Source organism: Camelus ferus, chromosome 13 (genome assembly GCF_009834535.1).
Source record: "Camelus ferus isolate YT-003-E chromosome 13, BCGSAC_Cfer_1.0, whole genome shotgun sequence".
Lineage (NCBI taxonomy): Eukaryota > Metazoa > Chordata > Mammalia > Artiodactyla > Camelidae > Camelus > Camelus ferus.
Window position 1 is genome coordinate 52,875,727 of NC_045708.1, and position 27,498 is coordinate 52,903,224.

Genomic DNA, 27,498 nt, shown 5'->3' on the forward strand with positions numbered 1-27,498 from the left:
CTCCAATGAAATCACTTTGACAAAGGTTTTGTTTTAAATTTGTACTTTCCTGATCTTGGTAGCTTACCATGGGGCACTAACTAGAAACAGAAGTAATAGTACCTTGTATTTCTAGACCACTTTAGAATTTACAAGGCACATTTACATCTGTTTTACATCCATTTACTTTCCCCATCACCCCGTGAGTGAGGTGTTATTACTCTCATTTTTCAGATGAAGAAACACAGGCTCAAGGACATAAGTAGTGTCATAGTCAGGACTTCAAATTAGATCATCTCATGCTAGATTCAATGCCTCTGATCATTAATTTTGTATGTCAACATGAGCCACAGGATGCACAGATATCTGGTTAAACTTTATTTCTGGGTGTGTCTATGAGAGTGTTTCCAGAAGAGACTAGCACTTAAGTTGATAGACTGATTGAAGCAGAGTGCCCTCTCCCAACGTGAATGGGCCTCATTTAACCTGTCCAGGGCCTGAGTAGATCAAAATGATGGAGCAAGGGCATATTCTGTCTCTCTGCCTGACTGTTATAGTTGAGACATCAGTCTTCTGCCCTTTGAATTTACACCATCATTGCTCCTGGTTCTCAGGCCTTTAGACTCAGACTGGAATTTATGCCACTCTCTTTCCTGGGTCTCCAGTTTGCAGACTGCATGTACTATGACTTCTCAGCCTCTATAATCGTGTGAGTCTGCTCCTTATAATACATCTCATCCTTTTATTGGTTCAATTTCTCTGGAGAACCGTGACTAATACAATGGCCTTTTTGCAGTGCCTCTGCCCTGATCACCTTTTGCATCTACTATAGAATTTCTTGTTATCCCTCAAGTTTTAATCAGGAACTATGTTCTTGCCAGGTGACGATTATCTGTATATTGAGCACAGATACTTTAGCATTAGACAACACCAACAATTCTCAAAATTATCTCGTTAAATCAGTGTCTGGAACCAGCTTATATTCAGGAATCAGTCTTATGGCATAAGATTTACCTTTTCTCCTTTTCTGTTTTGCTTTAACCAATATCACCACTGTGCACGAACACGATTCAGTGAATAACCAATAAGCTTTTATTGCAGGCTTATTTTACATTTGACATCTTTGTGGCACTGATAAAAGCTGTGAACTACAGCCTGACCATATTGTCAAAAAGTTGGTTTTCATAGTCTAAGAATTTAGTCAATGCATATGTAATATTTTTCTTGAGAGAAATAAAATTATTTTTCTGGGTATAACATAGATCATCAATATGCATGGATTTTTGAAGAGATAGGCCATTGGCAAATGTGTTACAGAAAATCCTCATCCAAAACAAAACTAAGAAATAAGTGGCAACTCTTCTATTAGTTTAACATTAAATATCACTCAGCACACAAATAAAAGACTGAAATGCAGGTGAGAACAGATGAAATGTTAGTTGATTTATTAGCAGCATGCAACTCAATCATGCAGTGGAGTCTACTGACTAAGATCAATGTAATGGAAAACACAACTCTCTTGAGTGCTGTTCTAGGCTCTTCTGGTGAAGAGATATTTTTAGTCAACACTATGAAATTCAGGGAACAGTGAAAGGTAATGAGGTATTCTTCACAGAGCAGTGTACCATGTCCATTCTATCACTGAAAGAATAATGACATGAGTCAGAAAAGCTGAACACACACACATCTGAATTTCTGAGAAATGATGTGGGTATACAATTTTTTAATTTTTTGGATATTTTGTTAATGTTTACTTCCTGGCTAACCTGTGAGCATCTCCATATTCAACCAGATTTATGAACATAGTTAAACTTCCCTCCTTCCATGGGGATTGGAGAATGATCCAGACAACATGAACAAAGTTGGAGGGAGGGATTTATTAATTAGGTTCCAGGATGACAAGGAGCAGACAATTCTTACTCAAGACATGAGAATGCTGTGAGCCAAAGGGATTGGCAAATATACCTTTAAATGTGTAGAAGTCAGAGGAAAGAAAGAACGTTAGATTTGCAGGGCCAACATTTTTCAGCTAAAAAGTAAGATAGGAAAAATCAAGAGCCACTTAGGAATAAACAGGTGTTTCCTTGATGATTTCCTCATTTGGCATTGCTAGGGGATGAGATGACCGAGGTTTTTCTTTATGGAACAGTGGGCACATGATGAGTGGAAAGGGTCAAGCTGGTTAAAAGGGCCAAGAGCTGAGCAGATGATTATTGATTATTCTTCTCTACAATAGGCTTTACCAGGTATTCTGTCGTTAGACACAATTTAAAATATATAACAGCAAAAAAGTAACAAACATAGTCAATTATTTAGTTTTTCCGAAGGATTCTAAATAATGTTTGTCTAACTTTTAAAAACTGAACTGACTAATCTTGGAATTCCATTAGTAATACAGAGCCACAGACTCAGAAAGGGTTGAAAAAATTCAAACTTACTTAACGGCTCTTGATAGAGGGATCCTTTCTATAATGGTCAGGTTGAGTGACAGTCTACTGTTTGGCTCTCTGTTGACAGGGTACATACTACTTTGTGAGGCACTCATTTCCTTTGTGTACAGCCTTATATTTGTAACTTTTTTTTGGCTGCCTAGACAAATTTTCTGACTTCTAGCAGCATTTTGATTTCTGTTTGTGAAAAACTCTCTTCTCTATCAGATGCACTCTAGCAGAACAGCTACTCATGGTCCTGACCCCACCCTAAATAGGATACCAACATGGCCCACGGTAGTCATTCTCTTCCTTGAATTTGAATCTTGAGCACAGTGACAAATATTTAACATTGTTGCACTTCCAGCGGTGGTACCTTGACCAGACTATTTTTTCCCCTGAGACTGACTGTATTTCCTGCTTTCTCATTCTCTGAATGAATCTGCCCTGTTTTTTCTTGTTTCCAAAACCTATTCTCCAGCTTCCTGTCAATTCTGTGTATGATAATCAACTGGGGAGCCCATTAAAAAGTGAAGATTTCCAGACCTTACCCCTTCAATTTAGTAATATGGGATGTAAGTACAGGAAACTAAATTTATAACACACTTCAGGTGACACTGATGCAGTCACACTACGGGCCGACTTTTAGGGACCATTGTTTAGACAATATAACTCAAATGTAAATTCTTACTTTAATAGAAAATTTCTGAAAGTGGAAAGGGCTTACTGACCAGTTCACTAAATGAATGAATCTCAGTTCATTCATTCATTCAGTAATTCAACAGATACTGAGCATCTGTACTGTGTCAGGCACCATGGTGAACCTTGGGATACACAGTATCTTTTAAGATTATGTGAGATTTACTATTTGTAGGCACTGAGGCACTGAAAAGGGAGCAAGGAGCACTTATGTGGATTTCTAGATCTATATGCGATACATATCATCAATAATCTTCACAAGGAATGGACAAGCACTTATTTCTCTATTTCTACCTGACCCATATTCCTCAAAAAATGTAACGATGTAGATTTTTAATTCCAAGTATGTTCCTTTGTGTATGTAAAAAATATTCTAGGTAAAACAAGAAATCTCAGCTCTGATTAATTTATCTTGGACATAATTATAACTTGCAACCATATCCATTTTCTGCCAGGTTTAATAAACAATATTTTCTTCTTTTACTGTTTTACTGAATTGCCTCATAGTTAATACATAATGTACAGTTAAAAACAACTGTCGTCGAACAGGATATGAAAATGTTCAGAGGCTCCTTCTTTTAGCTAACAACAAAAATAACTCTTACATAAATGCTTGCTGTTAAATTAAGATCAGATTTTGTATACTATTTTAGAGGGTATTTTATAATTCTAAATCAATGGTCTGAAGTACATTTTGAAAACTTATATTCCTTCTCATAAGTTTTTGCTGACCTCTAAAATTTCTCATCATAAGTTTAAATAGTTGTGAAATACATACTTTACAGAAAATTGTGGACATTAACATAAAAATTTCATCACTCTTTGAAATGTGTTCATTTTGATTCCCACTATAATCCATATAAAAATTCTTGAAGAGTCAGAAGTTCTTCATTTATTTTTTCTCTCTGAAATTCTACTTGTGTATCACTTTTCCAATAGAATTTTATTCTGATTTAATATATTTTTTCTTCCTGAAACTCTTTTAGTGATCACTTTTCCTTTTATATATATATAAATATATATAAATATATATGTACATTGAAAAGTAATTAAAAAATTTGTGACCGAAAGACTTCAAGTATTAAAATTTATTCTAAATTGGATTTTTACTATACTTTTAATACAAAATTAACCTAAACAGCATAAATAATTGTACATTTAGATAATAAACAAAAAGATAAAATTTATTAGAAATGTGTCCATTATTCAGATGGTAGGGTGATTTTTTTGCTCAGTAAATAAATGTATATATGAATGGATTCATATTCCTTATTGTTAGAATGAGACAAAGCACAGTATCAACCTATTCTATTTTTGCTTTTATGGATATAAGATCTGAGAAAACATATTCCCATAAATAAGTAGATAAGAATGTAGAGTTTTGTTTTAGCAATGTCACTCAAACATTTGAATTCCTTCCAAGTTATATGCCAAAATCACATAGTTAGCTATCATCAAAAATTATTTTTAATGATCTACCAGCTGTCATTTTAATTAGGTCTTATTTCAGTTTTGTTAAAGGTGAAGAATCGAAGCCAATTCCAGATTTTATGACTCAGTTATTAGTCATTTACTTTCTCAACACCAACATTAGTATTTCAAATTGTCCTATTGTTTAGAAAATCTGGAAATTTTTGCACTCAGGATCAATGTACCACAGTAATATGGTAAAATGGATGATAGGCACACCTTTCTTTTTTAAAATGAACAACTGTCATGCATAGTCTCAGGCAATCAAATTTTGGAAAGAGTACATGTGAAGCATTGGATCTGGAAATTATTTCCTTAAAATTATTTCCCCCCAAGCACACATATCCCAGTTTGAAATCTGTTGGTCTAAGCATGTCTCCTTTTAAAGACAGTTAATGGTTATTTAACATTATGTGAACATAGATTTGTCTACATTGGAACAAACAGACCTTTGGTGGATTGTACATCACAAAATAGCTGCAAAAGATCCCCTGCCCCGTATGCTCTTCTTACAATGTAACATTGACATTCCTGGCATTGAGAAGTGGGGATCTATTTTCCCTTCCTTTGGATTTTAGAGGAATTGTGACTATGGAGGTATAACACTATGTGATTTCTGAAGCCAGGTTATAAAGTGATAAAGCTTCTGCCTGTCCACTTAGGATGCTTACTTTTAAAACCCAGCTGCTATACTGTGAGGAAGCTAGGACACATGGAATGGCTGTAAATAGGTATTTCAGCTGACAGCCTCATCCCAGGTCCCAGACAACAGCCAGCATCAGCTGCCACCTGTGAGCTTGAGGAAGCCTTTGAAATTACTCTGGATTCAGCCACCCTAGTCTTCTGAATATAACTCCATGAGAGACACTGAGCAAGAACCCCAGAACTAAGGGAGTGAATAATAAAATTATCACCATTGCCTTAAATCATTATGTTTTAGGATATTCATTATGTAGTAATTATAATCAGAACAAGACTAGTATATACAATAGCCAAGACATGGAAGCAACCTAAATGTCCATCAACAGATGACTGGATAAAGAAGTTGTGGTATATTTATACAGTGGAATACTACTCATCCATAAAAAAGAATAAAATAATGCCATTTGCAGCAACATAGATGGACCTAGACATCTTCATTCTAAGTGAAGTAAGCCAGAAAGAGATAGAAAAATACTGTATAATATCACTCATTTGTGGAATTAAAAAAGAAAAAAGAAAAAAAAAAGGACGCTATGAACTTATCTATATAACGGAAAAAGACTTGCAGACATAGTAAACAATCTTACGGTTACCGGGGAAAGTGGGTGGGAAGGAATAAATTTGGGATTTGAGATTTGCAAATGTTAGCCACTGTGTATAAAAATAGATTAAACAAAAACAAGTTTATTTTGTATAGCACAGGGAACTGTATTCAATATCTTGTAATAAACTTTAATGAAAAAGAGTATGAAAACAAATACATGTATGTATATGCATGGCTGGGTTAGTGTGCTGTACACCAGAAGTTGACACATTGTAACTGACTGTACTTAAATAAGAAAAAAAGAACAGGACCGAACAGAATACTATAGTAACCAAAATAATTTGACATCCACTCAATTCAAATTGTATCATTTCACCTGATTTGGGCTAAAATTTATCTTTGCATATTATCAAAACCACAGAATATGTTAGTAGTGCATAGAGATTGCAAGGAATATATTAAACGGTTAATGTTTAATTTCATTAAAGAAAATGTATCTTGATTTTCATATGTTCCAATTTATTATTGATTTGAGTACTGCATATATATGAAATTACCAAAACTCCTTATTGTTTATTTTATTTACTTCTTAAAAATTTAATTATTCTTCCACAGTAATACTTATCCTTAAATTTAAAATCCAAACAGTGCTACAAGCCTAAAAACAAACAAACAAACAAACAAATAAATATAAACAAACCCCTGTCCCCTTCTCGTTTTCTTCAAGCAAACATTTTCAGTCTTTTAGCTGTCTAGTCTGGTACTTACCTCCCAATTTCTGATACCATAATTTATTGCTAGTTCTGTGTATTTTTGTTTTTAATTTTTTTCAGTATCTATTAGCTTCCTTCCATAGAAACTTAGGATTATCTATTTTACACTGCCTCCTCAACCCTTGTTTCAATCCATACATATATTTTTCCTCCCATTCTCCCACTATAGTTACATCATGCATCTCTTTACAATTTAAATTTGGATTGTACTGTGATTACATTTCTTCCCTCCTCCTTTTCACAGGTTTTTATTATGTCATTTGGTTTGTTACCTGGGTTCTTTTGACTATTTTGGCCCCAAACTTTTCTTTCTCACAGAACTATGGAACAGCTTTCAATAAAGATCATTTCTCCCCGCCCCCTACCTTCCTTCCTGTCACTTTCCTTTTCCCTCTCTCTATTTCCTTCCCCCCGCCCCCGGTTCCTGGAGCCCACTCTCCTCCTGTATAAATCTGGATTCATTGCCTTCTAGGCCAGATACTCTAGGTGACATTCCAGGCTGTCATTGCTGGGAATTTTCTTCTTCTTTTCCCCTGTATTGAATTCCTCGTTTCTTGGATTGTGTGCCTTCAGCTTACTTCGCCTGTTTCTTTGTCTTGATGGAGCCCATTTTCTAGGATTTCTTTTTACAAAGGCTACATATAGGGTACGTTTTTTGAAGATCTTACACACTGAGAATATTTTAATACCACCTTTAATACCACCTATACGTTAAGGTATAGCTGAGCATAGAGTTTTAGATTAGAAATCACTTTCCCTAAGAATTTAGAAGGCATTGCTTTGCTGATTTCTGTTGATTTCTGTTGATTTGTTGTTAACAGTTTTTAAGTCTGAAGCTTCTTGGGTTTCTGATTTTATATATTTATATATATATTCCTGACCCTTTCTGATGATTTGCTGCTTGAATCTTTTGCTTCAGCTTTCTGAGCTCTGCTAATCAGGTTTTGCGAGTCCACGTCCTTTCCATCATAGAAAATTGTGTTTTTGTCTCATCAACCGTCCCTGCTGCCTCAATCTCTCTTCCATTTTCTTTGTCCTTGTGGTTTTATGTATTGTTTTTTCATTTACTTTTATTTTACTGGTATTTCAGGATTGAATGTATATGTTTAATCCATCAAGTTTAACTTGAACTCTGTCGCTTTTAAACATTTTTCACTTCAGAAGTTTGCTAATTCTGCCTTCTGTAAGTTATTTTTAAATTGTATGATTTTACAGCATTTATCTAATACATATATAACTATATGAAAAGTTAACTATTTATGTATATCTGTCTTTGTTGTTTCGTTCTTGATTCATTAGTACTGAAAGGGATAGAGAAGGTGTATCACTAAGTGTTCATTCAGTCAAACTAGGAAAACATGTAGGGAATTGGTTATGAAATTGGAGACTGAAGGAGTGAAGAGGGGAAGGTGAAGTCCCCCACCTACCACCTGTCTGGCTGGCAGAGCAGCAGAGGAAGTGGGGTTACCCAGAGCCCAGGATTGCTGTGCTTAGGAGTCTCATGAGGTTCTACTGTTGCTCCGCTGCTGTTGCAACTGTCACCAACCTTGGCAGGCAGCTAGGCGCCCTTACCCCTATGGATGCTGCAGGAGCCCGGGATCCCGCAGTCTCCTGCTACAGAGGCTGCAGCTGCTGCTGCTGCAGCCAGACCCCATGAACACTGGCTGCTGGGGCTGATGGGGCACCACCCCTGCCCTCGCTGTGGAATCGCACAGCCTGAGCAGGACCCCAGAGCCCACACTTGCCTCGCCCCTCTTGCTGATGCAGAAAAAAAGCCACACAGATTTTTCTCTCCCTCCTGCCTTTCAGTCCCCCAACAGTGCTTCTCTTTGGCAGAATCTCACTAGAAAGCAGCTGGCAAGGAAGTCTGTGAGATGTAGTTTACCGCCGTCCTGTGATACAGAGGAGATTCCAGAAGGCTGGGAATGATGCTCAGAGCCAGATGACAAATAGCCAGCCCAAAGGGTTGAAAGGGAAACTCAGTAACTGACGTGTGAATATTATCATTTTTCCGGGTAGGCATATCGATCTGGCACACCACATCCTCTGAGTGTGATACACATCTATAAATATATTGTATATACATATTTTTGATAGTCAGAAGCCTTTGAGAATAAAATGAAAACTGCTTGTAGCAAAGAGGTTTGATAATTCCCAACTGTGAAGAAAACTTTAATGATTATGATATTTCATTGATTATTTTGGCATTTCCAGAGTTTATGTTGTATATTGCTATTTTTGCTGACATTTTATAGAATTTGGAGTGAGTATACAAATTTAATAAGATGTTAAGTGAGACTTTTCCTGTTGTCTCAGATTTTCAGTTAAGGCCAAAAACTGAGTGCAAGAGATGTTAAATTCCTCACATTCTAAAGATTACTGTGAAGACAGCCAAAATTAGGTTTAGAAACTCCTGCAGGGCCAGCTAAGAGAGAGCAGGACTGGACCTACTGCCACCAGCCTGCCTCCTTCCTCCCACTTTTCTTTCCTGCACCTGACGAGAAAAAAACTACCGGACTCTTCCCCACCGCCCCCAACTTTTAGCTTGTCTAGTAAAGTGAAGATGATCTTTCAGGTGAATCTGGCTATTTTTGTTGCTAAAATTGAAGATGGAGAAATTCCTATTTGACTGGCCCGTATGTAATTGTGAAAAATAAATGGATGTCTGTCTCTCAGGTTCCCCTGCTCCTCCTGTCAGAGACGAGGAGTTCAGCTCTGCTCCCCAACTACGTGCTCCTGTTTTGAAAAGTCAAACGGGGGACACATTCATGACAGAATATAATATTCTTATTGACTTGTTCTTACACCTTCTAGGCAGAGCTGTTCAGAATAAAGGAACGTATGCTGTTAACAGTTGATGTCATATGATACTTGGATGGCATTTGGCCAGAGGACTCAAGAGTATCCAAATCCTTCCCTGTCTTGGCCGTTCTTCCCTGAGAAATCCTCAAAGAAAGTGTATGTGCGGGATACACTGGCCAGCAGAGCAAAGTGACATCACACTGTTACAACTGCTGGGACTTTACTCCTAAACTCAAAGCAGAACAAGTGGGAACTAACCAGAACTCCACAAAAGCTCCCTCATCTATATATACTGGGATGGTTTAAATGGCCTCGAAGCAAAGAAGGCCAAAAGTCTTGTTCTGACCATTTCTACCGCAGTAGCCAATCCACACTTGTATCTTACTCTCTCACGTGGTGAAAACTTCACTCACCAGTGCGAATGTTTGAGATATAAGGACAGCTGAAGACAGAGAGTCTGTCCCAATGACTTAACATTCCCTCCTGGGACTCTCTTGGGCTGTTGGTAAGCCTGCTGAGTCAGCTGTCCTGAGTCAGCTGCCTTGTGGAAGAGAAAGAGCAGATGAAGAGGAAAAGAAAGAGAAGGGAGAGAAGAGAGGGGACCAAGCTTTCCCCTGGGGAAAGTAGGTCCCAAGCTTAGCCTTGCTTCTTCATAGTCAGAGAATCCAGAAAGACAAAGAGGGAGGGAAGAGTTAGCCAGCCTTTTTCCTCCCTTATTACTATCATAACATCTTAGGAGAAAGAGAATTGAAAGGGTAAGACTTCACACAAGTGTGTGACCTCTACCTTAGTGAACAGTCCACTGCAATGCAGTTTAGAGATCAAAGTCTGCTCACCCAGATCACCAGTGGGTTGAGGTGGGCTTTGGGGGACAGCAGAAGTGAGTAAAACCTAGAACCTCAGACCATTGTGGCCAATGAGACCATTGTGCTGATGTCTGCCTTTGAAGTAGTCTCTATGGATAGTTTAAAAGTTTGAGGTTTCAGATCCTCATGTTTTAGTGAAGAGCAAACCTTAATCATACCTGCTATGTAAAAATTTTACTGATGGCTCTGGAATTGACGTATCTCCTCATCTGCTAGGGCACTTTTTGTCTGTCTTGTTGATTCTTTATTGAAAGTATAAAGTATTTTCCAGACTTTTTTAATGTGTCTTTTCAGTTTGGCCCTGTCTGTTCAACTGGACAATGTGCTCCTTTGGGCAGCTGCCTGCCATTTACCTCTTTGTATTTCCAGGATCGAATACCATGTTTGGAATTGAGTAGGTACTCAATAAATGCTTGATCATGATGAAGTTGCCTAGTGTATGGAGGATATTATTTGGGTTCATTAGGGCTTTGCCAACACTTTTTAAAAATGAAAACTACTTTCAAATCTCTGTTTTGGAAATTTTTTTTAGTATTTCCCTTTCCTAAAAATTGACTTAGCATTTTCAATACAGCTTAATGGACTAAATTTATTTATTTATTTTTGCTTTTGCGCTATTCTTCTAGAAGACATTTATATGGGAAACATATTTGGCAGAAGATACATGTGAAGAGCTGTAGAGACAGAAGCCATGTCTTTAGAACTAAAGTGGTACCCCAGGGAAGAACAATAGAAAGCTGTTGCTTTGGAGTGACTCAGTGCAGGTGGTGGAAAGAGGAAGCTGGGATCAGTCCTAGAAGGATAGGTTGAATTGTTTTTCCATTTTCATTGTTCCCTTCTCCAGTACTCTCTCAAATCAAAATGATGAGTATGATGAGAAAATATAAATGGGAAAATTAATGAGAAGTGATTATTTTTCTTGCCAGTCAATGTGCTAAGTTATGAGCTATAAATCAGCTCATTTCATCTACACAGCTACTCTATAAAGTATGTAATGTTACTATCTGCAATTAATAAACTGAAAAACTGAGGCTCAGAGGATGTGAGCAGTTTGCCTAAATCCTACTGCCAGTCATGGCAGAGCCTTGATGCAAACACGCACCCTAGTCTGGCCCATGACCTTGACTGCCATGCCCTGCCGTCTCCTGAAGGCTAAGGAGTGTTCTTGGAAATAAAAACTAGGGAACCTTGGAGGACAGGGATGGCCTACTTCTCAGACAGCTTTGGGGAAGTTACCCAAACCATAAGAAATCTGAGCCTGCACATTCTATGAAAGTGGCAGTCAGGTCAACTAGGGGCTTAGAGTTTTGGACTGACACCTTCACTGAGGTTTACAAGTAACTGAGAGACACTTTGGTTTGAACTTTGAGATTGACATGTTTTGCTTACTGTTCTGCATGATAGTCCTTTTCTGCTGAAAAGAATGATTTACTTGTATAAGAGAATGACCTGTGATTGGCTTATTGTCAGAAACAAATAAAAAAAGTTATAATAAACCAAGACAGGTTATTTTGAAGGTGGTGAAAACCTGGAATGAGGTGCAATATTAGCTTTTTTGTATATGTATATAAATTCATTTACCCTGTCTTGAGCATCCGTTTTTGTGTATTTTTTTGGAATAATGAATGGAGTTATTTTAACTGAGTGCTAATGTGGTGAGTGCCAGGTGAAAAATTCAATTGAAATGCTGTCACAAGGTCCTTTTGTTTTACTGACAAGAGGTGTCATGTTCTGTTGAATCCTGATACATGGAGTGTGAACTGATAAATAGTTCGGAGATGAAATTGTCAGTCACCATTATCAAACTCAAGCAATTATCTTTTCTGGTGGCTTGCACTGCCATGAAATTCAAATCCTGGAGTGTGGAAGCAAGGAGAAGGAAAACAACAATATGGCTGTGACCATAAATTGAAAAAGTGCTTAGGTTAGAAAAATAAGATTCCAAAGGGGCTTAAATATAGGAGAGGAAATTTGCTGCTACTTCCAAGACTGATAGGGAAGGAAGCCAGGAGGAGGAGGAGATCAGAGGTGGATCTACCTTGAAGTTCAGGAAACTTAATCTTTAGGATCTCTTCCAAGATGGACACCATTTCAGTGAATGCAGTGCATTCACATGGCCATATACTTTGGTAAAATTTGTGCAAGCTGTGTAATAGCATCGACTAAGTCTGCTGTCTTTTTCCACTCTGACTTCCCTTCCATTACGTTTCTACTTCTTGTGGGTGGTTTTGGAGTGACCCCACACATTGTTTGAGGTCTAGCTAAGGAAATCTGAGTGGAGAATATGTTTTGTTTTAGTTTAATGGAATATATTTATGTGATCCACACCATTACTTCCCATATATTTAAATTACTGTTTCCTCATTCTGGCATAGGGATAGCTTCCAGAAATATTCATAGTGTCCACTCTGCCAACTTGATTGATGTTGTGATTCACAGACATGTGACCAAAGTGATATGAATATGCTTAAGTTACCTAGCATCTGAACTATGTGTGTAGTGGAATGAAACAAGATTTAAAATATATAGAGCCAGAACCAGTCTGTAGAAAATTTTTCTAGTCATCAGAGATGTAAAACTGTATTTGGAGGATTTGATTTCTTTCAATGGTCTCACCTGTCAGGAGTATAGTTAATAATACAGTGTGTAAATTAATCATATGTGTTTTACTTTTTTCTGGTGGACATTGTGTGAAAGAGAATTTGTCAGAACTTCTGTAAGGCAAATCTGTAGTAGTTCTGCAAATATTGATTATATCTATAATAGCCATAGACAAAAGGAACTTGAGAAGAGAGCATGTCAGTTATTTACTATCATATAACAAACCTCCCAAAACTTACCGGCTTACAACAAAAATCATTGTTCTGTGGTTGGCAATTTAGCCTGAGCCTTTCTGAGATGGCTCATTTTGCTCTGTATGGTGTTTGCTGGACATGAGCATAAACAAGTCTAGGATCTCAATTGGGGTGGCCAGTGCTTTTTTTTTTTTTTCCCCTTCTCCTTGAGGGTATTGCATCCTCTATAAAGCAACCAAGATTTGTTCACATTCACAGAGTGAGAGCATAAGCAAGGTCTCTTGAGGCCCAGGCTCATAACTTACACATTGTCATCAGTGCTGTATTCTGTTAATCAAAGAAAGTCACTAGGCCAGCCCAGATTCCAGGACTGGGGAAATAGACACCACCTCATTATGGGAGTTGCTGCAAATAATTTATTGTCACTTTTTGTACTCTGCCATATAGGATTTTCCAAATTGACAAAAATCTTAAACATTTACATAACAGTACTACATTGTGAATCTGAAAGAAATTAATGAATTATCAATAATAAAAATATTAGAGTCAACAGTGCTGAATCACCATCCTATTCTCCCTCTATAAAATGATATTGGAAAGTTATTGTCATATGAATAGCCAATCAAAGAGTATGGAGCCAAAAAAATGTGGGCTTGGAGAGAAGGATCATTCATTATAGTGTCTTTGAGATCAAGTTAAATTTACATTTGGTTTATATAAATAACCCCGATGTCACTACTGTGCTTTGGAGCTTATAGGGCCTTGGTTTGGATAAGATAACATTACTTAACAGTTGAGAGAGTTTGGGAAAGTTATGTATTCTTTCATCTGATTGAAATGATGATAGTCATTTTCTGCTGAAGAGAGTGATTTACTTATATAAGAGAATGACCTGTGATTGGCTTACTGTCAGAAACAAATTTTGTAAAAAATATAGTAAACCAAGACAAGTTATTCTGAAGGCGATGAAGACCTGGAATCAGGTGCAGTATTAGCTTTTTTGTGCATGTGTATAATTTTACTTCTTTGTCTAGAGCTTTTTTTTCACATTTTTATGGATATTACTATATTAATTAGTGTATTAAAGTATTTAATAGTCTTCTGGTATGTACTAGGCAGACAGAGATACATTTTTATTGAACCTGCCTACTACTGTGTCCCAGGTTCTGTTGTAAGAACTGGGGTTATAGTGGTGACTATAACAAAATTCACAAAATTCCTACCCTCGAGAAGGTTCCATTTTAGTGAGATGATTATATTTAGTAAGAAATTGGCTTAGTTTTGAGTTTATATTCTAGACCTCAGCAAATTTTAGTTCCCTTTCTTAGCATAAAGACATGAATAAAAAAATATGAGAAAAAACACTCGGAGCAATAGTCTATGGAGATTTTGTACATTTCCTACTTAAAAGTACACTTTAATTGATCAAAAAGAGTTTAAGGAGAGGAGTTGCTGGAAATTCACATATAATGAACTTGCCCAAACTGTAAATGGAGGCTAAATTATTTAGGATTACTCTAATCCAGTTAGCTAGGAAAATTGGGTCTCTCTCTGTCACATTTAAAAGAAAGATCTTATCGAAAGCAAGCTGTTCTCTTGTTTCTTTAGTATCCTGGAGAATTAAAAGAAAATCTAATTTAGGAAAGCTTTTCTGTCTTAAAAAAAAAACCCTCAGTGTGTTGAAAAGGCAACATTAAAAATGTAATCCCTATCTGAATCACAAGTATATTGAAAATATCAAATACTGAGTTTGTATGCATTTTCTTTTACCATCTACTCTTTCTGTAGAAATAAACAATATGCATTAAGCTTATTAATTTATTTTTCTCCTAGAGATGAATAAATTATCCTTAGGCGGTTGCCTAGCTGAGGGAGGGGAAACCTCAATATTGTATTGAAGTTATAATTTCAAAGAAGAGCTCATTTTAAATCTTGTCTATCTTTAAGCTTTGGCAACTGGTTTTGTGCTTGTGATTAAATATAGTATTTATGAAAACACTTGGAAATACTAGGAAAACAGATCAACCTTTCATTTTCTTTTTAATTTAGCTGTAAAGCCTATTAACATTCTAAGTATTTAAAAATTATAGTTTCTTGGATTTTACAACATGAATTAAAAGTGATGATGGGCACAGTGACTTTGTCTATACATGTCTGGGAGGACATGGAATGTTGGCTTATTGACTGATATGGGATATTAAAAAATACAATTTATAATAATATAAACCCATTCTCAAAAGGTATCTCTCTAATAGTAGTTAGATATTTTTGCTTATTTCACATATAGTCCAAACTTGATTGTGTACTGGAATTAAATTTGTGTTTCTATTTTAAAAGCATATCTCTTTCTGTCTTTCTTTTCCAGAATGTAGCTTTATAATTCAGCTAATCCGTTCTCCAAATTCTCCTTTCTATTATTTTTCTTACTGTTTTCTTCATGAAAAAGATTTTTTTCCTTTACTATTCCTAATTCATTAAGAGCTGATTCCCTCTTGCTTTTACACTTTATTTTGAAGAAGGGTTTCAACAGAGATAACCATGTTTGACTTCATTTCTCTAAACTGAGACTTAGCTGTCTTAAAATAGTGGAAAATGGAATCCTGCTCAGTAACAGAAAGGAAAGAACTGCTGATACATATAATAACATGGACCCACCTTGAAACATCACACCAAGTGAAAGAAGCCAGACAAAATCTTCATACTGTATGATCTCATTCATGTGCAATTTTTAGAAAAAAGCTAAACTATAGCAACAGAAAGCAGATCAGAGATCAGGCTGGGGTGGCAAAGGGATTTATTTCAGGAGGGTATTAGGGAACTATTAGGGAGAGGGAAATGTTCTATATCTTGAGTAAGGTCATGGTTACACTTCTTTATACATTTGCCAAACTTCTCTTAAAATGAGTTGATTTCATCCATCTAAGTTATGCTTCAAAAAAGCTGTTAAAAAAGTAATATTTATTTATCATAAATAATTTGGAAAATACAGAATGCTGTAAAACAAATGAAAAATGCATTTCTCATTATGTAATGTAACTACAATTAATATTTTTAGTAAGCTTTTTACTTGAAGAATTGAATGCTGCAGAAAATGCAAAATCATAGTTGTACAACTCAATGAATTTTCACAAAGTGAATATACCCACGTAGCTATGACTGAGCTAATGAAACCAAGCGTTAGTTAGCACTCCAGCAGTATGCCTCCTGCTCTAGCCAGTAACATCAGAGCTTAGTGTTATCTGTTTATGAACTGTGTATATGTATGTATGGAATTATTTACATTATGTCTAGCTCCTTTAGCTCAAAAATACCTTTGCAAGATTCATCCATGTTGCGTGTAATTGTGGTTCATGCACTGCTATTGTTTTATAGTTTTCCATTGTATGAATATGCCAGAATTTACTTAGCCATTATACCGTATATGATTATTGAGTTATTTCTAGCATTGGTTTATTAAGAATAGGGTTGCTGTGAACATTCTTGTATGGTTCTTTGATGAACAGAATGTATACATGTTAGGTATATACCTAAGAGTGGGATTGCTGGGGCTTTAGAATATGCATATGGGCAAATTTAGTCGATTCTTTCAAATAGTTTACCAGTTGGCTGTATCAATTATACTCTCACCAGCAGTGCATGAGCTTTTCAGTCGATCCATGTACTGTTTTGATGTATTTTTCACAGAGTTATAAAGCAATATTTCCAACCTTATTTTAAAAAAATTTAACTTTTGGTCTCATATGGTATACAAAGATTTGAATACTACTCTGAGTTTCTTTTTGCTTAACATTATAACATGACTATGTTATTAAATATTTCTCAGAAATATGATTAATAGCTGAATAATATGTTATCGTAAGGTTTTTACCATCCCTTGTAGCTATTGTCTGAGTTTCAGTTTCCTCAACTATACACCAGTGATAGTCATATTCGTGTCATAGTACTTCTGTAATTCTGAAAAGTAATAATCTAAATAGTGCTTTACATAATATCTGGCATATAATAGATGTTCAAACAAAATAATTCTTTCCCCCTTCCATTACTGTATTTATCTTTCCTAATGGAGAAGGATGATTCAAATATATAAGTAGATTTTAAAAAATTTCTTTCATTAGAGTTTTATAGTTAGATTTATACTAAGTATATCATTTTGGGGGATATTGTAAATGTACTGTGTTTTAATTTGTTGTTCCTTTGTAATTTTTTACATAGACAGTCATACTATCTTTTCTTGTTGCTGATCCTTGGTGTTTTTTCACATAAACAAAGACAATTTATTTCTTCTTTTTCAACTGTACACCTTTTATTCCCTCATCTTATTGTGCTGGCTGGCTCTTCAAGAATGGTGTTGATAGCAATGATGAGAGGGGACATGCTTATCTTTGTTACAGTCTTAGTGGGGAAAACACCTGGTTTCTCACCGTTAAGTATGTCTTAGCTACAGATTTTTTATAGATGTTCTTCATCAAGTTGAGAAAATTCCATTTTATTCCTAATGTGCTGAAAGTTTTTATAATGAATTGGTGTTGGATTATGTACTGCATCAATTGATATGATCATAGGATTTTTCTTTCTTCTGTAGCCTGTTGATGTAATGGATCACATGAACTGATTTTCAAATGTTGAACCAACCTTTGCATACCTGGCTGAAATTTCACTTGATTTTGGTTTATAATCCTTTTTATTTATTGTTGGATTAGATTTGCTAATATTTTATTGAGGATTTTTGCATCTGTGAGAGATACTGGTCTGTAATTTTCCTTCCTTGTAATGTTCTTATTTGATTTTAGTATTAGAGAAATGCTGGATTTATAGAATGAGCCAGGAAATGTTCCATGTGATTCTGTTTTTTTGGAAGAGAGTGAAGAGAATTGGTATCATTCTTTCATTAAATGTCTGGGAGATTCACCAGTGAAACCATCTGGCTCTGGTGCTTTCATTTTTGCAAAGATTAATTACTGATCTGATTTCTTTGAATAGATATAAATAGGTCTATTCATATTATCTACTTCTTCTCATCTGAATTTTGATAGTTTATATCCATCAAGGAATTAGTCCATTTCATCTAAGTTATCAAATTTATGGGCACAGAGTTGTTCATGGTATTCCATTATTATCCTTTTAATGCTCATGGCATGCCCCTTTCAGTTTTGATAATTTGTGTTCTCTCTTTTTATCTTGGTTACTATGGCTAGAGGTTTATCCATTTTATTGAACTTTTCAAAGAACCAGATTTTGGTTTTGTTGATTTTTTCTATTGCTTCCTGTTTTATATTTTATTGCTTTCTGCTCTAACTTTTATTATTTCTTTTCTTCTGCTTGCTTTAGGGTTATATTTGTCTCCTTTCTCTAGTTTCCTAAAATGGAAGGTTAGATTATTTATTTAGATATTTTTCCTAATATATAAATTTAATGCTATAAATTTCCCTCTAAACACTGCTTTTGTTGCATCCCACAGATTTTTATAAATTGTATATTTATTTAGTTAAACATACATTTAAATTTCTTTTGAGATTTATTTTTTGATCTATGTGTTATTTGGTAGGGTGTTGTTTAATCTTCAAAGATTTTGAGATTTTTCATTTCTTTTTGTTATTAATTAGTAATTTAATTTCATTGTGGTCTGAGAACATGACTTCTACCTTTTAAGTTTGTTAAGACATAATTTATGGCCAAGAATATAGTCTATATTGATGAATATTGGTGTTGAATGAGGGACTGTGTAAGTGTCAGTTAGGTCAAATAGATGAACGGTGCTTTTCAGGTCAAGTATATTCTTACTGATTTTCTGCCTGCTTGATTTATCAATTGATGAAAGAGGGGGTGTTGCAGTCTCCAGCTATGATAGTGGATTTGTCTATTTCTCCTTGCAGTTCTATCAGTTTTGGCCGCATGTGTTTGTGCTCTGTTCTTCAGTGAATATATATTAAGGATTTATGTGTATTCTTAGAAATTTGACCCCTTGATTATTATAGTGTTCCTCCTTATTTATGACAATTTTCCTTGTCTAAAATCTTTTAATATAGCTACTCCAGCTTTCTTTTAATTAGTGTTAGCATGATATATATATATTCTCCATCTCTTTACTTTTAAGTTATTTGTATCTTTATACTTAAAGTGGATTTCTTATGGATAGCATAGAGCTGGATCTTGTATTTTATCCAGTTTGACAATCTGTCTTTTGAATGGCATATTTACATCAGTCACATTTAAAGTGATTATGGATATAGTAGAATTAATATTTACTATGGTTTAAACTTTTTTCTATTTATTGAACTTGTTCTATGTTTTTTTTTCTTGTTTTTCCCCCCACAGAAACATGTGATTTGGAAACAGAAAGACTGAAAGTACGGGGCATGAAGAGCCTTTGATTTCTGGAGGCCACATGGTCACCCATGTAATGGAGTAGCAGCTTTGCTGTGGTCAGTTATTAAAGGTAAAAGTTAACAATGGAATTTAGAGATGGATCCACCTTCTGGGGAGGTAGTTCACTGGATGCATAAGGAAATGCAAGCTAACAAGAAAAAAGTAAAAAATACATAATCCCTTGATTACTGTTATCTCTAATAGCTAAAATGAAAGAAAATGCTGAGTTGGATCTTGATGGTGTCCAAGCTCAAATTTGTGCTGATTTAAGCTTCCATCACTAGCTTCAATGCTGCCCACAAAAGGAACAATTATGCCAAGACAACAGAAATTACCTCTAAAACTTCTGGTCACCAAGAAAGTAGTTAACACGGGGAGAGGGCAAAGCTAAGAAACTATTGAAACCAAGGGGTATAATGTGAAGGAGTTGTTTCATTTTGTAGATTGTTATCATCAGCTCTCTGAAGAACTTTTACTAAAATGTATTGTGGGAGTAAATAATAAAGGGGCCTTGGTTTTGGTTTTGAACTTTGGTTTTGAATGCTGCGGGGTGGAAGAGCACGTTTGGGTTGATATAGGACTCACAGCTCACTACTGAACAATCGCAGATAGCTGTACATAATTCAGATACACAGGAAGCTATTTCTGAGGGAATAGCTGGTCTGGTGAATTGGATAAAAGCAACCATAAGGTCTGTTTACATTGATAAGGGGGACTGCCCATTCCTCCTATAAATGTGGGACTGGCTTTGTGATACTTGGGATAGTCACCCATTGAACATGCTTGTTAACCCAGGTTGTGGTTAATGCTGTGATTAAGGAGCTTCCTTTTGCATGGGTGCCTCATATAATTTTACTGCTGCAAAATCAAGCCACTGTCTAGGAAGCATAGAATTTGCTGTCTCATCTTCCCTTTATGGGTCTTACTGATACTAATGCAAACATTAGGTTAATTAACAAGAGAATACAGAAAGGCAGAGGGGAGAATCAAGGGACTCCTTCCAAGAAGGTGGAAATTTTTAAACATTACTTTGAAATGGGATGAATAAAGCAAACATTGATAAAAGTGAAATAAAGAGAAAAAAAGGAAGAAAATCATAGGACTCATCCCAGCAAGGTAGAAATCTTTAGATGGTTATTAAGAATGGGCTGAATAAAATGGACATTAATGGTGTTAAAAGATAAACTGAGGCACATTAAAAATTTTAAGAGTTTATATGAGCAAAAACCTATTTGAGTCAGGCAGCACCATACCAGAAATGGTTGAGTGCTCCACTGATGGGAGCTAGGGGAAAGAGTTTTACGGTAAAGATGTGGAAGCAAAGTAAGGAAGTGATTCAGTTGGCCATAGCTTAAGTGGTTGCCTTCTTTGGGAAAGACTGTTGGCTGTTTGTGATTGGTTGTCCTCAGGTTTTGATTTCTTAACCTTGAGGCATTTACAGGCTTAGGTTTTTGTTTGCTTACAAAGGCTATTAAGGCATTAGAACCACTTCAGTCTAATGGCCTTCTTGCTTAATACATTAAAAGTGGGATTAAAACTAAGGTCTTAATATAATACTCTTAAAGTTGGTTGGTCCAAAGGGATCCTTGGCTGGACCCCCAATATTAAAGGCCTCAAACAGTCCCTCAATTTACCACAGTTTGGAGAAATTTTAAAAGCCAAAAGGCAAAGGTTACAATAATAAACCTGTCTTGCAAACCCTTGGGCAATAGGTTGAAAGATTAATCAGGATCCAGATTGACAGAAGGGCCTAGAATCCTTTTTTTGACCTCCTACTGGGGAGTCAAAGCCTTTTGCACATAAAAAGGTCATGGAATGGAGAAGTCCCTGAGACCCTTTGATATCAGAGCCCCACACACTGTGGTACCAAAACCCATTGGCAAAGCCATGACCAGAGCTAAAATTAGTTTGAGAGAACATATGTAAAATGTAAGGGTTGGCAATATTATTAAAGTTGAATATTTAAACAGGCTTTATGAGAAGAAGTTGTGTCTCCTTTACCTGAATACCATAGGAATGAATATTATGTCTAGCTGGACAAGACTTCCCCTACCTAGTATTATAAAACCAGAATCTGTTGAAGTCCTAATGGAAGCTTCAGTTAGGAATATAAATGCGGATGGAATCAAGGTAGAAGTTTCCAGAACTGGAGCAGTTGAACAGGCATTACGTGAAGTAGTTGTGTCTGTTTTACCTGACTGTACTGTGGGGACTGACCTTGTATCTCACGGGGGAATGTTTCCCCTACCTAGTGTTGTAAACCAGAAGGCACGCAAATCTGCCCTTCAAACAGTGTTAATTGGACATGCTAAATAGGTACTAGTAAGATTGCCTGAGCCCACAGAGTGTAGCCTAGAGCTGGATGCTGGTAGAGACAAAGTCTCTGTGTGATAACCCTTGTGGAACATAGGCAGGGGCTTATGGCAAAAGCCTGTGAGTACCTCCCCTCAATGACTACTGAGATTTTGAAACAGAATTTCCCTTTGAGGAGCAATTACTAACTTGCCATTGGATATTAAGTGAAACTGCCACTAAACCTGAAATAACTATGATGTCTCAGGTGATGTTGGATAAATACTTTCATGGGGAATCTGCAATGCCCAGAAGTTTTCCATAATAAAATGGAGATGGTTTATACAGGATCATGCTACCCAGGGAAAGCAAGAAGGAGATATTCTCAAGCTGGGAGCCTCTCTTCCCCCAGGACTAACTCTGGAACTGTGTGAGGAACTGCTGGTTTCTGTCATCACTTGGGCAGTGTCCTGTAAATAGCTCTTGACTGAGCAACAAAGCTTTTTGGTTTGTGGGTGGCAGTTCCAAAGTGAATAGACATCCTATTTGGAATGTTCCATTCTGATTAAAGAAGATAAAAACAAATCAGCTTGGTGGGCTGAATTGCATGTTGTTTTTCTAGCTCCGGTAGAAGAATTGAACGGTGACAAAAGCCCCTGTGTTTTTGTTTTTTTTTTTTTTTACTGATTCATGGGCAGTGGCCAAGTCGCCTGGCCATGTAATCAGACAGGAGGGCAGTGGAAACCTGGCCTATTTAAAGGGATGCCCATATGAGTCACATCCCTATGAAAATCACTGTGGGGATTTGAGGGCATATTAAAGTAGGACATGCTGATGTCCATCAGAACTTCCTTCCAGGTTTAGAAGGTGACTGGAATCAACAAGCAGATATCCCTGTGTGATTGCTCAAAACAGTCACCTGGGTCCATGAAATAAGTGGATATGGAGGTAGCAGCAATGCAGAGATGGACTGAATTTGGACATATTTTCTTGTACCCTCTGAGGCACAAAATGCCAATAATAACTCGTCTGCCTGCCAGCAAAAGAGACAGAGACTGCAGATGGCTGTGTGGCTATGTGGAAAGACCCTAAACATAGCTGGCAAGTCAGACTGATGCTGGTTGCTCTGGGTGATACAGACGGGTCTTGACAAGAATAGATACTGACTCTGGATTGGGCTTTGCTTGTTGAGCGGTAGAGCGAAATGGTCAGAGTACTATAAAAGAACTGGAACAGAAAATATTGCACCAACTTGAACTCTGAATCATATTTCTTCAGATCAAGGAACATACTTTATAGCTTAAAATATCCAACAATGGGCAGAGAGATATCCTCCCCAGAGTAATAGTTTGATAGAGGATTGGGACAACAAATTAAAACATTGGTTGTCTAAAGCAGGTGGGTGGAGATATAGGCATGAGGTACTGGCTTACCCACCTTCACATGGGAGTGTGTGCTCATATTCAAGAGGGGTGAGGCGAAAGGAGTGTCCCCACTAGACAGATTCCTGTGTTTCTGGTGGAGCTGGGGAGGAGGGGGTGGAGAAGGATCCTGGTGTGACTATGTGATTCTTGCCATGGTGGGGAGGATGCTGGTATAATGACTATGCTTTTTTCTTTCTTCCCAATGTCGTCTCAATTTTGTTTTTCCTCTACTCAGTGCAATTTTCACAGGACCAACGCTGTAACTACAAATGCTGGAAGCAGGGATGATTCTTAAGCAAGAAACTTTGATTATACTTTCAAATGTTTATGTCAGAATTCCGAAGGGGTTAAGAGTGAATGCTACTGTATTGCTTGGTGGTAAAAATAGCCCACTAGTTCTGCACCAATGTAACTTTATCCTATATAAATGGAAATGGACTAGGATGGAGTTAATTGCTACCCTAGTATTACTGCCTACAATCTAGACCAGCACAGTGGCTGAACGTAGTATTCCTTCCAAAGGTGAAAAAGACTTGATATGAATGAAGGAATAGTAGCTGAGAGTAAATAAGTGAATAAGTGAGTTATTTAATGAGGGAAATCCTATATTACATTAACACTTTAAAAGAGGTCCAGAACAAGAGATGATACCGTCCTTTAGCTCAATTATACTAGATGCCTGAAAGGGTGAAGTTATAATATTATATTACTGAGACCATTCCTGCTTTTGGAACCTGACAGTATTGAATAGAAGCCTGGAAAACCTAGTGGCATTGCCCTGGGGGCTAAATATTAATGACTAAGTGGAATGCTAGTAACATGCCATATCTTTTGACTTTTATGATCCTTTTGCCATAAGAGGTCTGTAACCAGAAATCAGGGAATGGACTGTGACATGGTCAGAAATATACATTTAATCTCTGCCCCCTGTTTTGGACACAGAACTTTTAAGACCTATGGAATTTCTGAAGTCATGGGTAGCCTTTTTTTGTACTAATGAGATGATTGGTAGCTGGGGGGCCCTAGACAGCTTCAGGATGGAGACTAGTTGCCAGGAAGACCAAGTCATGATTAGATGGTTGGAATTTTCATTCCCCTCCATCTCCATACTCCAGAGAGGAGATGGGGCAGATTGAATTAATAATTGAGCATGCTTTTGTGCTAAAGCCCCCATCACTCTGACTGAAAGGGTTTGGGGAGCATCTGGGTTGGTGAACACACCATGTGCCAGAAGAACGGTGCATTTCAACTCCAGGAACAGAAGCTCCTGCACTTAGGGACTCTTCTAGACCTTGCCCTTGTACCTTGCTCGTCTGTGTCCTTTCTCATATCCTTTATTATATAATAAACTGGTAAATGTAGGTAAGTGTTTTCCTGAGTTCTGTGAGCCATTCTAACCTCAGCAGGGGATCATGGGGACCCTTTATTTATAGCCAGTTGGTCAGAAGTACGTGAGGCCTGGACTTGTGATGGGCATCTGAAGTGGGGGCAGTCTCCTGTAACTGAGCCCTGAACTTCAGAGATCTGACACTAACTTCAGGTAGTGTCAGAACCAAATTGTAAGACACCCAGGTGGTGCTGGACAATTGGACGGTTTGAGAAAAAACCCCAGACAGCTGTGGGTTTTCAGCTTCTCTCAATTTTACAGTGGTGGTTTGCCCTGAGACCTCAATTCTTTGATAAGAGAATCCGAGAAAACTTGTTGATTTTTAATTTGTTCAGCTTTTTTCTTGTAAGGATAGGCAGTGACTTCAAAGCTCTTTACATGTCAGAGCTGAAACTGAAGTCTGTACATAGTAACTACATTTATTGTTTCTTCTGAATTTTGTACTAGAACTTGCTTGTTTAGGGTCCAATGTGCATGTCCATAGATTTGCCTGGGATCCTGGTTATATTAGATGTAAATAAGTTAAAGCTTGTAACTTATTTTAGCACCCTTTTCAGTTTTAAATGTTTCTCATTTTGGACACAAAGCATATTATCACCTTTGTTATAACACCCCTGGGAATAATTACAGACTTCTCTGACAAAGGCTAGCTGTATTTGGCTCCTAAGCGCATCCAGTTTTGTTACTGGAAAACCATATACTACTTTTTCCTTTTTTCCTTCCTTAGTATCTCGCCTCTTTCAGTGTTTGTGTTCATTTTTGTTTTTTGTTTTTTTTCAGAGACTCCTGTTGAGGTGACTAGAGTATGTTCTACTGTGACAGTTAAGAGCCTGTGTGGCCACATAGCTTAACTATCAGTTCCAAGGTTTGAGAATACCCAACTCAACGTCATTGTCTTAGTCTGTTCAGGCTGCTATAACAGAATACCACAGTCTGGGTGATTCGTAAGCAACAGATATTTATTTCTCACATTTCTAGAGGCTGGGAAGTCTATCCAAGATCGAGTTGCCAGCAGATTTAATGTCTAGTGAGGGTCTGCTTTCTGATTTATAGATAACTGTCTTCTCACTGTATTCTCATTTGGTGGAAGGGTGAAGGGAACTCTCTGGGGTCTTTTATAAAGGCACTAATCCCACTCATAAATGTTCTGCTCTCAGGCTTTGATCACCTCCCAAAAGACCCACATCCAAATGCCATCATTTTGGGGATTGGAGTTCAACATATGAATTTAGGGGGATATAAACATGAAGTCTATAGCATTCTGCCCCTAGTCTCTCAAAATGCATGTTCTTCTCACATGAAAAATACAAATATTGTATTGCAATAGCCCTAAAAGTCTAACTTGTTTCAACAGAACTTTAAAACCTAAAATCCAAGACTCTTCTAAATATCATCTCAGTTAGATATGGATGAGACTTGAGGTGCAACACATGTTGACCTGTACACCTGTAATATACTTTCAAAATACAATGATGGAACAGGCATAGGATAGATATTTCCACTCTAAAAGGAAAGATAGAAAAGAAGAAAACGTTAACCTGTCCCAAATAGTCCAGGCTTCAAGATAAACTCTATGAGATCTTAGGGCTTGAGAAATAGTCCTCTTTGGCTCAGTGGTCTGCCCTCCAGGCCTCCGTATCCCACCTCCTAGAGCCACTGAGATGGGTGGGGGTAGTCCTGCCCCACAGCTTTGCCAGGCAGAGGTTACCTGTCCTGTTAAACGCAAGGTGATGATTCTCCCTTTTGACACCAAGGAGGTAGCCCTGGTGATCTCTGAATCGCCTTCAGGGTCATTCTTCCCTTGTCTTTAAGAAGAGTTCATGTTCACAGCAGTAGCTCCATGGTCCTGTCCTACAGAGTCTGAGTCCGACACCTTCCTTTATTCCTTCCTGTCTCCTTCCTCTTCCATTCATACTGGGAGTTTTCCCCCTGGGGTGGCTGATTAAGTTTTTGGTTCACACCAAATAATCACCTTATTAAAATGGTCCCAGTCACTTGACCACACCCCGAATGTTCTCTCCCCAACCTGGTCTCTCCCCAGCATGGTCGCTCATTTTTTGCACTATAGACATAAGGCTGAGAATTTTCCAAATCTTTAATTTCTAGTTCCTTTTTAGTTAATAATTCCATCTTTAAATCGTTTCTCTTTTCCCACATTTTACTGTAAACAATCAGAAGGAGCAAAGCCACATCTTCAACACTGCTTAGAAATTTCCTCAGCTAAGTATCCAATTTCATTGCTCATAAGTTGTACTCTAGAACACGAACACAATCCAGCCAAATTCACTTTATAACAATGATCACTTTTCCTCCATCGTCCAATAACATGGTCCTCATTTCTGTGGGAAACCTCAGAATGGCCTTTACTGTCCATATTTCTACAAACATTCTGTTCATGGTGACTTAGGTATTCCCTAACAAGACTGAGGCTTTCTCCACAGCCCTCTTCTTTTCTTTCTGAGTCTGCACAATACTCACCGTTAATGATCCATTCATGCAATGTAGGGTTTTTATTTTTCCTAGCACATACCTCAAAACTTACCTGTTTGTTCCAGGAAATTCTTATCTAGGGAGATACGGCTTGTTAACTAGCAAGTAATTTCACTGTTTGCTTCAGGAAATTTCTAATTTCTTGAGGAAAATTCTTGTCTCACCTGGGCAAAGAGCTTGCTTATACAACAAGAGCTTACTGAGGAAGACTTGCTTCAGAAGTCTTGTCTCTCTGTGTTTATCAGTCATAGACTATTATTAATTAATTTGCCCAATCCTAATCAGTTCCTCACCTCGAAAGACTTGCCTATTTGAACCTAGACCTCAAAATTACATATCTCTATATTTCTATCTCTATTTATCTATCATCTGTCTGTCTATCTTCTCTTCCGACCTTCCCCTTCTGAAAGCTAGTAAAATTCTTAAGGTTATGTTGTCTCTTGTAGCAGTAGGCTTACTCAGCTTCACTTTGCTTGATCT

The 27,498-nt window shown here is 37.0% G+C and overlaps 1 long non-coding RNA gene across 4 annotated transcripts in view; it reads left to right on the forward strand.

The window, feature by feature from the left end:
- The window catches only part of LOC116668072, a 247,036-nt gene that overhangs the window by 25,898 nt on the left and 193,640 nt on the right, over nt 1-27,498 (forward strand). For all 4 annotated transcript variants that reach the window (XR_004325151.1, XR_004325149.1, XR_004325150.1 and 1 more), the window contains one exon: nt 19,375-19,495. This is a non-coding gene — a long non-coding RNA (uncharacterized LOC116668072). The remainder of the gene's footprint in view (nt 1-19,374; nt 19,496-27,498) is intronic.